Consider the following 12,771-nt stretch of genomic DNA (forward strand, 5'->3'; position numbering starts at 1 on the left):
GATAGTGCTGCCAAAAACACCATAAAAGTGGGGTGCATGTGCCCCTTCGAAACAGCATACCTGTATCACTTGGGTAAATACTTAGTAGTGCAATTTCTGGGTCTTAGGGTAGTTCTATTTTTAATTTTTTGAGGAACCTCCATACTGTTTTCCAGAGTGGCTGCACCAGTTTGCATTCCCACCAGCAGTGCAAAAGAGATCCTCTTTCTCCGCATCCTCGCCAACATCTGTTGTTGCCTGAGTTGTCAATGTGAGCCATTCTGACAGGTGTGAGGTGGTATCTCAGTGTGGTTTTGATTTGTGTTTCCCTGATGATGAGTGATGTTGAGCATTTTTTCATGTGTCAGTTGGCCATCTGGATGTCTTCTTTGGACAAGTGTCTATTCATGTCTTTTGCCCATTTCTTCACTGGATTCTTTGTTTTTTGGGTGTTGAGTTTGATAAGTTCTTTATAGATTTTGGATACTAACGCTTTATCTGATATGTCATTTGCAAAAATCTTCTCCCATTCTGTGTGTTGCCTTTTAGTTTTGCCGATTGTTTCTTTGCTGTGCAGAAGCTTTTTATTTTGATGAGGTCTCAGTAGTTCATTTTGCTTTTGTTTCCCTTGCCTCTGGAGACGTGTTGAGTAGGAAGTTTCTGCGGCCAAGGTCAAAGAGGTTTTTGCCTGCTTTCTCCTCGAGGATTTGATGGCTTCCTGTCTTACATTTAGGTCTTTCATCCATTTTGAGTTTATTTTTGTGTAGGTGTGAGAAAGTGGTCCAGGTTCATTTTTCTGCATGTCTCTGTCCAGTTTTCCCAGCACCACTTACTGAAGAGACTGTCTTTATCCCATTGAATATTCTTTCCTGCTTTGTCAAAGGTTAGTTGGCCATACATTTGTGGGTCCATTTCTGGGTTCTCTATTCTGTTCCATTGATCTGAGTGTCCGTTCTTGTGCCAGTACCATATTGTCTTGATTACAGCTTTGTAATACAGCTTCAAGTCTGGGATGCTTCCTGCTTTGGTTTTCTTATTCAAGATTGCTTTGGCTATTCGGGGTCTTTTCTGATTCCATACAAATTTAGGATTGTTTGTTCTAGCTCTGTGAAGAATGCCAGAGCTGTTATTTTGATAGGTATTGCACTAAATATGTAGGTTGCTTTGGATAGTATTGACATTTTAACAATATTTGCTCTTCCTATCCTGGAGCATGGAATATTTTTCCATTTTTTTGTATCTTCTTCAATTTCTTTTCATAAACTTTCTATAGTTTCAGTGTATAGATTTTCACTTCTTTGATTAGATTTATTCCTAGGTATTTTATGGTTTTTGGTGTCTTTTTCTCACATTTTAAGGGGTTAAAAGGGGTTAAGGCAATCAGACCTTGGTCGTTTTTTGGAATTTAGTCACTTTTCTTTTGCCATACAAGTCTTTAACATGTTTTCTAGTCAGATTTCCCAGGCTTTTCCTTTACAGCACTAGGTTTTACATGAGACCAAGAAAAGCCTTTTACGAAATAGAGTTATTTTACAATGCAAAGAAATAGACTTGTGTCTTCTAGTTCTTTCTTGGTTTAATTTTTAAACTGTTAAAACCAAAATTTATATTACTGAGGTGTAGGGACTTCGTTTCCCCTGAAAATGGCTGTCATTTGTGTCAGTACTACTTATTAAATAATCTACATTTTTTACATGTTGATTTGAAATGGCTTGTTGATTATATACTAAACTTTTCATATGTATTTGGTCTATTTCTACTGTGTTTATTTGGCTGTTCTTGGGCACGTTTTAAAAATTCTTGTTTAATAAGTGAAGCTTTTTTAGTAGTTCCCTCAGTGTTTTTGAGTAGTATTTGACATTCTTGTCATTTGCATTTCATTTTTAGTTTGTAAAATGATGCTTTTTAGTTTGGGAATAGTAGGCAAGAATAAATACATTTTATCATTTTAGTACTTTCATTGTTGAGTGACCTAAGTTGATGCACTTAAAAGTTATTTTAACAGCCTGTTATGTTCAACTTTAAAACTCCAGTCAGACTTTCCTAAGGGATGACAGGTTTTGAAGTAAGTTTTGTTTGCTGGTAAGTTTAATTGCTACCAGATACCAGTTATTAAAACTACTTTTTGGTAGTGGGAATGGACCTATTTGGTGAGGTTAGGCGGAAATAGGACCGCAGAATGAAGTTACAGGGAGAGAAGATTTTGGATCAAAACTAGGAAAAATGTTCTAATAGCTTTCTAAAGATACAAAAGGGGGGTTGGGGAAGTGTTCATCCCAGGTTTTCAAGTAGGCTCACTGATGATTCAGCTGGGTTCAATCTTTGAATGGCTAATTGGATTATGTGGCCTTTCTAACAAACCCAAAAAATTGTGTGAAAAAGTAAAAGTAGGTTAGGATTGTAGATGTTAGGGGAAGGAAGTCTTCTGTATATGGTACAGCTATTTTACAATTACATTGTTGATGTGAATTTCATGTTCTAATATTAATGTTTGAACAATTTTGATGATTTATGTTTTGTCTTTGGAAACTATTGATTTGAAATACTGAGTATTTAAAGTGTGTTTTTTGTATTAAATAAAGCTTTTGATTTGTCTGGTTATCAAAAGTTAGATTTCTTTACAGAATAAACTTTTAACCTGACTGTGGAGGTATCTTTAAATGAGCAGCGTTGCTTCCTGAGAAAATGGACTAGTTTGGGCTTGCTAGGGAAGCAGAAGTCTGAAAGATACTGGTTTCACTTTCAGTAGCTACCGGCTTTGTAGATCTTTTTTAATTTCTTTAAAGAGCGGTTCATACTGATTTATCTATTCTTGTGTTATAGAAAAAAATAAGTTTGGCTAAAAAAATAGAAGTTTCATATAGTGTGACATATCTATTGGAGAAATTAAATTTTATTACTCATCTCTGGCATTAGTTGAATTTGTTTCAGATTAGGGTAGCAGTACTTCAGAATGGGTATTGCTTGAAATAAGAAGTATGTGAATAAGGTGTGAGTCATAGAAATAACTGTGTTGCAGTTTAAAAGGAGAAATTGCACCACAGCTTTGAGATTTCAGCGTAGTCTATAAAGTTAATTTTAGACAAGTTACTGTAAATGGAGTTCCCATGTCAGGCAACTCTGTGTTTCATTTACTAGATTATCTTTTAGTTACTTTGAGTTTTTTCCCTCTTGTTTTAAAAGATAAGTTTACAATTGTACTGTGGGCTCTGGGGCCATTATACTTTTGGGGTAGTGACTGATGAGAGAGTGGAAATTTAGATGGGTTTTTATATTTTGATGGCTGTTTGAGGAAATGGCTAATGTTTGGTTTTTCTCTTTTCTTTTTCTTATTAATTTGAAGAATCAGGTTTTTAAAAATTATTGCAGGTGTAATACACCTGTAAACTTTTAACCATATACAACTACAAAATAGATTGAATCTGGGGCGCCTGAGTGGCTTAGTCGGTTGAGCGGCCGACTTCAGCTCAGGTCATGATCTTGCATTCCGTGAGTTCGAGCCCCATGTTGGGCTCTGTGCTGACAGCTCGGAGCCTGGAGCCTGTTTCAGATTCCGTGTCTCCCTCTCTCTGACCCTCCCCTGTTCATGCTCTGTCTCTCCCTGTCTCAAAAATAAATTAAAAAACGTTAAAAAAAATAAAAAAAAATAGATTGAATCTTTTTATTTTCTTGCATTTTCTTAAGTACTTTATACATTTTCTTATGTTTAAAACTTTAATCTGTCTGGATGTTTTTTGATGTAAGTGATCAGTAGCCTTTACTGACTTGAAATAATGTAAATTTTTATCTATTTGGATCTGTTTTAGATGGATTTCCACTACTATCTGTTCTTTTAACTTTATCACATTGTAGTATACTGTGGTCTCCTTTTAATTGTTAGATTTTCTCCTATGTCACAGAATTCTGTGAATGTGTACCTAGAGAGTTAAGTACTCTAGGGTTTTAGGAGGAGAACTAGCTGTAGGGATGGTATTTGAGCTGGAAGAGTAGAGCCACATGGAGACTCAGGTTTGGTTTTTTTATGCTCTGGTTTATAGATAATATGTGCTTTACTTCTGCAACAAGATCATTTAAAGTCGGCAAATCAATTTGTACAACACTGCTAAGCATCCTGCATTCTCCATTCAAGTTTTTAAATTTAAGTGGAGAATCAAAGTTTATAAGGAATAAAAATTTAACAATATAGTAACCATAATGTATTTCTGTGTGTCCTCCAATACCACCATTTTTACTCTTTCTCTGGACTACAACTTTGTTTCCCATTTCATTAAGAAAATAGTAGCATTGAGGAAGAGGATTTTCACAAACTTCTATACCATATCTACTTCCTTGCCTGTGCCTGTATACTCTTTCTTCCTTATGTTTTTACAGAAGATTGTACTTCCATCTAAGGCCGTGCTTTCTACTTGTACATCAAATTCTATTCTTTCTTGTCATTTGAAAGCATTGTCCTTCATTCTCCTGCATCATCGGTCTTACCGTTTCTACTGGATCATCTTTGTCAGCATATTAACATGCTGTAGTTTCTTCTATTTTTAAAACTCAAGCTCTCAAGCTCATATATCCTTCCAGCTTCCATTTCATTTCTCTCATCTCTTCATAGAAAATCTCCTCTAAAGAGTTGTCCACACTTGCTGGAGTACTTACTTTTGAATTCATTTTAGTCAGGTTTTGATCACAACTACTCTACTGCTTTGGCCAAAATCACCAGTGAAGTCTGTGTTGCTAAACCCAGCAGTCACTTTCTAGCTTTCATTGTACTTTATTACCGACACCATTTGATAAAGTTGATTGGTCTCTCCTCCTTGATAACACTGTTTAGCCACTAGGGTAACATCCTCCTGATTTTCTTTAATTGGCTTTAAGTATATAATTCATTTTGCTGAATACTCCTAAGTTTGTATCTCCAGCCTGCAGGTCTCACCTGTCACATACTCTTGTTTAGCTGTCTGCTGGGCATCTCCACCTCTCGAAAAGCTATCTCCTAATCTTCAACCCCAGTCATGTCCTTTCCACATTTCTCTCATCTCAGTAGAGGACAACTGTGTTGTTTTTGGCATAGTCTAAAATTTTTGGAGTTGACATTGTCTTTGCTTGTACTCTCGTGCCCCAGATTCTAGTTCTCAGCAAATCATCTGGTCTCTACTTTCAAAATGTATGCAGAATTTGACAACTTCTTACTACTCCCCTTGTCACCAACTTGCTCTAATCATCTCCTGCTTAGATTATTTCACTTGTCTCTTAACAGTTTTCCCTGCTTTCAGCTTTCCCTACATCTTTTTATACTCAGAACCCTTTACTAGTTTCCCATGTTACTCAGAGTCCAAGCCGTAGTCCCTCTAGTTGCCTTTAAGAGACTGCATGATTTGTTTGCTGCGCCTGTCCCCTTCACATGGTCTCTTTAACTTCATCTTCTACTTTTTATCTTTATTGTACTTGAATTACACTGCCCTTACTGTTCTTGCTCAATTATGTCATGTATTTTCCTATCTCCTATACTGTATATTAATTGCTGGACTGTCTTCCCTTTAGTAGGATGATGGACATAAAAGGGCAAGGATTGTAGCTTTTCTTTTTTCTTTTTATTGTTGTTTATTTTAGAGAATCCTAGAAAACAGTGCTGACATATAATTGGTGCTAAGTAACTCTAGAATGAATGAAAACCTATTGTGGAAGACCATAGTTGTAAAGATATATTCATAGGTATGATTTGAGCTGAGTTTTAAAGGATAAGTGAAGATTTCAAACAGAGGATAAGGCAAAGTTTTTTAGATTTGACTGTAGGGAGGAGGTGTGATAGGACTTGTTTGAAAAGTGACTTTTCGGTTTCTTGATTCAGAACCTGTGGTAGCTTCTTACTGCTGATTTTGTCTCCATTGACTGCTGATCTTCTCCACCTGGTTGTATTTCGTATTCAAAATCATGTCTAAAACTCCCAGACATGAACCTATTCCTGTATTCTTGATCTTGGCAAGTGGTTTATCCATTTATGGACCCTTCTAAGTTAGAAATGAAGAATTGTGGTAGACTCCTCCCTCACTTTGTGCTCTTAAGAGTTACCTTGTCCCTGTTAGTTGTTCCACCCAAGTGTGTCTGTCTGCATTGACTTAATTCACTCTCATCAGATCTCTTTGACCTATTAAAATATTAATTTTAATTGGCCTCCTTGCATTTATGTTCACTTGTCCATTGGATTTAAAATTTTGATATTTTTTATTTGTAGAAGTTCTGTTTGATTCATATCTACCCAGGCTACTCTGGGAGCCTGTATTTTCCCAGTTCCCTCTTATTTGTCTATGAGTGTATGTTGTAATCTATTAGTTCCAGTATCTTAAATCTTAAAGGGATCTAATTCCTTAGTTTGTTTTTGTTGCCTCTTGCTCCTAGTAGCTTATCTTATGTTCTGTCATTTTGGATGGTGAGCTTTTATCTGGATGACAGTCTTTGGAAATCTGGAGGAACCTGGCTTAAGGGAGCATTCCACCAGAGAGGATGGGCATTTACTTCTGGCCACAGGCACTGTGGGCACCACCAACTTGGAACCACTTACATTTTTTGGCTTGGTATTCCAAGATCATGCAGGTAATGTGAACATTAAGAACTTTGTAAGAAAAGACCCCTGGAGCCAAGGCTGAATTGGGACCAAAAGTCAAGATTCTCAACTTCATTTTAATGCTTTATTATGTTGCTATTCATTGGTTCTAAAGTTTATTTTTGTGGGGTACCTGGGTGGCTCAACTGGTTAAGTGAAAAACTCTTGGTTTTATCTCAGGTTATAATCTCACAGTTTGTGAGTTTGAGCCCCACATTGGGCTCTGCGCTGACAGTGCTGAGCCTGCCTGGGATCCTCTCTGTCTGCCACCCCTCCACCCCCAGTAAATAGATAAATTAAAAAAATACTTAATTTTGCTTAGGATGTGTCTGGAATATAACATGCATATTGTATTTGAAGATTAGTAACAACACAATGTGTACTCCTAAATTTTAGTAAGAGTTCAGAAAATATTATAGATACTTCTGTTGTGGAATGGAAATTTGATTAAATGATACTGGTCCACCAAATAATAGACTTTATCATTGTAGAGTACTTGCCATAAACTGTTTTTCTTAAAAAGATTAACTTGTACATTTAAAATAATAACTGTAAGATGTTGTGGATTTAAAGGAAGGGAAACATGGTATGAATAGTGGCATGTTTGGAATGCAAACTATTTAGATTCAGTGTGATCAGGTTACAGATTTTTTTTTTTTTTTTATATGAGCACTGTTTTTATAAAGAACCTGTAATAAGAGTTTTCAGCATAGGCTTCACAGCTACTTATAAAATTTTAACTATGTTGTATATTGAGTAAAGCCTCTGAAGGCAACTCTGGGAGCCTGTATATGTTTTAAAGGTGGGTTTATTTAGTTGTCCAGACAGTATTATACAGGAGCTTCTTTGAAATTTTGTATTCTTGGGTTGAAAACTACCATTCCCTCAATTGGTTGCCATTTATCTATCTATCTATCTATCTATCTATCTATCTATCTATCTATCTATCAGACATGCCGACCTACTAGTATGTTGTTTGGTGTACATCAGTGGGAAAAAATTGACTTTCAGTTTGTTTGGATTTTAGTTTTGAATTTTGTTACATTTTTCCTAATAGTTCTTTGAGTCATCCCAGTTGACAAAATTTTAACAATTGAAGAACAGAAGAATTTATAAAATTAAGTTTTGCCCTGTGTTTTAAATCTTTTTAGTTTAAAGGAAATGATGGCAGAAGCAAGAGTACCTGAAATGCCATGGTAGTAAGAAAGTAGAATTCAAACTCTTATGTTTACGTGAAGTTCAGTAGTATACTGACCAGACTGCTTTAGTTTTCCCTCCTCATAACATGTAAGCAATTCCTTTTTGTGTGTTTATTTATTTATTTTGAAGGGGGGGGTGCGTGTGAGTGGGGGAGGGGACAGAAGGAGAGAGACAGAAGGTCCACACTGAGCATGGAGCCTTATGTGGGGCTCCATCCCACGACCCTGGGATCATGACCTGAGCCGAAATCAAGGGCCAGACACTTAACTGACTGAGCCACCCAGGCACCCCTCTTTGTGTTTATTTAAACTTTTAAAAGTGTAATGTGCATTCAGGATGGTTACTTAAATTTCTGTTTTGATGTAGAAGAAATTTAAAAAGTTCAACAGTTAAGCAGGGGTTTGAGGCAATGGAAGATCCCCTTTTAAATTGACTACCCCAAAACTTAACTAATAGCCTATTGTTGACTGGGAGCCTTCCTGGTAACAGTTGACACATTTTATGTGTTATATGATTATATGCTGTATTCTTACAGTAAAGTAAGCTAAAGAATATGTTTCTTAAGATGTTATAAGGAAGAGAAAATACATTACAGCACTGTATTATATTTATAGATAATATAAGTTGATGTATGTATTGAAAAAAAGCTGTGTGTACGTGGACCACCTACACAGTTGAAACCTGTGTTGTTCGAAGGTCAGCTAGCTGTACATTAAAAATATTTGTAATTTCACTCTAAAAAATGACTCTCACTTTCTCTGTGTAGTCTCAGGTTATATTTATATGTATGTAATTGTGCTCAGCATAAGTAGTTTTTAGTTTTTTTGTTATTGTAGTGTATTTTGCTGCATTACACTGTCTTAATTATTTTAAATGGTGTGATTTTTATTTTAAAGATTTTTTAAATTTTTAAAATTTTTATTTAATTTTGAGAGAGAGCACGCGAGTAGGGAAGGGGCAGAGAGAGAGAGGGAGACACTGAATCTGAAGCAGTCTCCAAGTTTCAGGCTGTCAGCACAGAGCTCCACATGGGGCTTGAATTCATAAACTTTGAGATCATGACTTGAGCCAAAGTCAGACACTTAAACTGACTGAGGCACTGGGTGCCCCAATTTTTTTTTAATTATTATTTTTTTAATGTTATTTTTGAAAAAGTGTGAGTGGGGTAGGGGCAGAGAGAGAGGGGGCACAGAGGATACAAAGTGGGCTCTGTGCTGACAATAGAGAGCCCAATGCGGGGCTCGGACTCATGAACCATGATCATGACCTGAGCGGAAATTGGACGCTTAACCAACTGAGCCAGCCAGGCATCCCTAAGATTTTTTTTATTTTTAAATGATCTCTGTACCCAATGTGGGGCTCAAACTTACAACCCTGAGATCAAGAGTCATGTGCTCTATTGACTGAGCCAGCCAGGTGGTATGTTTAAATGTGTGATGTTTCTGTAGATGTCCTGCATTTATCTAAGCCTATTATTATGTCTAGTTATATCATTTTTAATTAAGCAATTGTGGTTGAAATCGTAGTAATTGCTCCTAGATTTTATTTGTAAATCATTTAAAATTTTAGGTTTTACGTTATTAATACTAAAAAGTTGTTGAACCTTCTGAGAAATGTATAGTACTTAACTGAGTAATGCAGCTCAATTTTTGTATGAACAAATTAAGTTAGAATAAGACAAGTACATGGAATCTTAAAATTATTTGATTAGCATTCATAATACATACTTACTTGAAACACAGAATCATAATACGTACTCAGATGAGACAGAATTTTTATATATTGTTTTCCATCCTGTTAACTTTTTTTTTTAAATTTTAAGTTCTTTATTGGTAGGGCAGGGATGAAAACTCATCTCTTATTCTAGAGCAGGATTTTAAATGTGGGATCCACCTTAGTATGTATTCTTTAGTTTTGGGAAAGTGGATTGGTCTTTTATCAATTTCTTGAAGGATTTATGTCTAAATAAAAGATTAAAGCCACTGGTATGGAATGTGTTTATTATGATTCCATGCTTATCTCACTCCTACTTTACTTGTCCACCATTGGCTATTAATTATATTCAGACTGGAATCTGTTAAGGTGGAAGGTATGAGGTAAAAAGCTCATTAATATTACAAAGGGAATATGGAAAAATTATTAACGTTGGTGACTTATGCTGTCATCTCAAAACCTGAGCTGCTAATTGTCTATATGTTATATCAACTCAACAAGCATATGTTGAGTTGTATATTATGGACTGAGAAAATTTTAGCAACCTGATTCCTTTCACCTTGAGCTAAATTAACTTTGTCTCAACCCCTCCTACCCTTTCCTTTTATTTTTTCATGGTCTTCCCCTGCCCCACGTAAAATGAAATCTCTTGCTACCTTTGTTCTTCTCTGTATTTTTCTGGATTTCATTCCCAGGCCCCCTTTGTCTCTTTTCTCTCCTTATATTACTCTTATACCCATGTGTATAATGTGAAACTATGGTTTATTATTGATATTTTAGTACTTACTCATTTTGCCATTTTTTGAATTAAGCAAAGAATTAAACGTTTTGTGAATATCTCTTAAAAATAACAAAGTGTAAAACTAAAATATTAAGGCAGATGAGACTGCACCCATGATTCTGGCACAACTCTTTTTTGTTTTTTTTTTTTTTTTTTAGAGCGAGAGATAGATAAGGAGTGTTCATGCACTTGGGAGGGGCAGAGGGAGAGGGAGAGAGAATCTCAAGCAGGCTCCACACTCAACGCAGAACCTGATGCAGGTCTCGATTTTGTGAACCATGAGATCATGACCTGAGCTGAAATCAAGAGTTGGACACTTAACCGACTCAGCCACCCAGGAGCCCTGATACACCTCTTTGTTTAATCATCTTGATATTGCCTATTATATGTAAAAAATTTTGATCATACAAGCAAAATTACGATTTTTGACTATACTGAATTGACAAGAAATCTTATTAAAGGCTTTTTTTGATTTTACAGTTTTAATAGCAATATTTTATTGTGTTGGTATTTGCTAATTGAACCCATTCTGATGTTGGATATTTTATGTCTCAGTTTTCATATTATATATAATGTTGCTGTGAACATCTTTATATGTGCTGCTTTTCCTTGCAAATTTCTTGGTTTAAAAATTCAGGATTATTGGATTAAAGAAATACAAGCATTTTCTTGACTTTAAATTTGTCTTGGTGTTCTGGTTAGACCTCTCTAGGTGCAGAAAGTAAGTTCAAGAGAAGGGGAATTGAATTGTGTGAAGGGAATCTTATGAAAATCCAGAAATGGGAATCATGATTCCTCCAGGCTTTTATGAGACCTGGAAAAGGGAACTAGAAAATCATCAGAACATTCGAAGAATCTGTGTTTTAGAGTTCTTGTGGTCTCATGGGCTCTTTCCCCTGAATGTCTGCTTCTTGCTTTAATCATAGATTTTGCTCTCCTGAGACCTAGGCTACACATGGCTGCAGTTTGCTGTTCAAGGTCTTTCTGACTTTGACTTGACATCCCCCACCCCCCACCCCCCACCCCCCAAGCATCTGTGGCTGCTGGTAAATGCCTTTGTGGCTTTTCTTCCCCGAAGCAAAAATCCAAGTTGTAACTCATTGTTTTGTTCTTTTTCTCCCCCAACCTCCCCAGCTAACTTCGACAGGCTGTGTGTACCCTGTGGATGGTAATGTTTAAACAAACAAAAAACCAAAGATAAAACGTGGTCTCTGCTCCTTGAAAGCATTTCTGTTTGACAAGTAACACTTAGACACAGTAAAATATGTCTGATTAGTTAAAAACCTGGAGAGTTCATGACTTATCAGGGAAGAACAATTCTGTATAAAGTTTCTTTTAGTATTTTGTTAGCACGTGATTCCTGTTCCCCGTCAACCTTTTAAAACCTTGTCTAAGTAAGTCTAGGGTTGTAACACCATTAAAAAAATTGCCTATGGAAATGTGAAATGGTAACAAATGCTGTTTTAATCATAAAGATCAAGAGTGTGCCTAATAAAACAACTTAATTTTCAGGTTCCACTTCTCACTATTTTTAGACTTAAGTCATTGTTGGTATATCTTGAAAAAAGTATACTCCACATTTTAAAATGAGATATAAGGAAGTTGAAAGACAAAGTTAAACTAAATGTGCTTAAGTTTGTCATAAACATAAGATTTCTAGGTCTGTTTATCTTGGCAGTTAACAGAGACTACTGTGAATAGCTTTATTTTGTCTTGGAAAACTCTTGAGTCCTATTAAAATGGTTCTGGTGAAGTCTTAAATTCATTAAACTCAGATTTATTCAACTTTAAAGCTGCTGTTTTCTAAGGTCTGAAATAATTCTTAGAATATTTCTGTTTAGGTAGAATTTTGTTTCTTTAATCATTACCGTTTTTGAGACTTCAGATGGATAATTTTAAGAACTTAAGATTCTCAGATTCATTTACACATTAAAAGTACAAAAGTAGAATTTACATAGCTTTACCTTAAGCATGTCCACGGGTTTAATTTCATCTGCATTACATACCTTGCCTTTTTTTCACAACAAATGTGATAGGAGTTATAAGGATACAAGCCGTATTTATGTGGCTTATACATATTTATAGGAATATTGATATCTAGAGCCTAAACATCAGAACCATTCTTACTTTGAGGTATAATTTTAGCTATAACTACCCTTCAGATGAGGGATTATAGTGTCTATGTTCAAGGCAGATCTGAGTAATCAGACCATACCTTTATTTTCTATAGCTGTTTGGTTAATCTAAAAGTAGGACTCATACTCTGTTGGTGAGGCAAGGCCTCTCTTATCTTTTAGCATTTAGAAAAGATTATTATGGCCAGCTTTGTTTTTTGCAGTATAATTTAGTTTGTAGTAAGGGGTACCCTGAAAAAAAATCAAGAAAAGCATCTAATTTGTAATTTATTTCAATACTGAATGACAGAGCCTAACATTTTAATTTGGCTGTAGTATGTTTCTGTATCTGTGATGTATCTCACTTATATCATGAGGCTGTTAGTTGTTGG

General features: G+C 35.6%; 1 protein-coding gene across 8 annotated transcripts in view; it reads left to right on the plus strand.

Moving 5' to 3' along the window:
* Positions 1-12,771, plus strand: part of KTN1 (kinectin 1) — a 107,531-nt gene that overhangs the window by 21,838 nt on the left and 72,922 nt on the right. The gene's annotated exons all lie outside the window — the stretch shown is intronic.

This window comes from Panthera leo, chromosome B3 (assembly GCF_018350215.1).
Source record: "Panthera leo isolate Ple1 chromosome B3, P.leo_Ple1_pat1.1, whole genome shotgun sequence".
NCBI lineage: Eukaryota > Metazoa > Chordata > Mammalia > Carnivora > Felidae > Panthera > Panthera leo.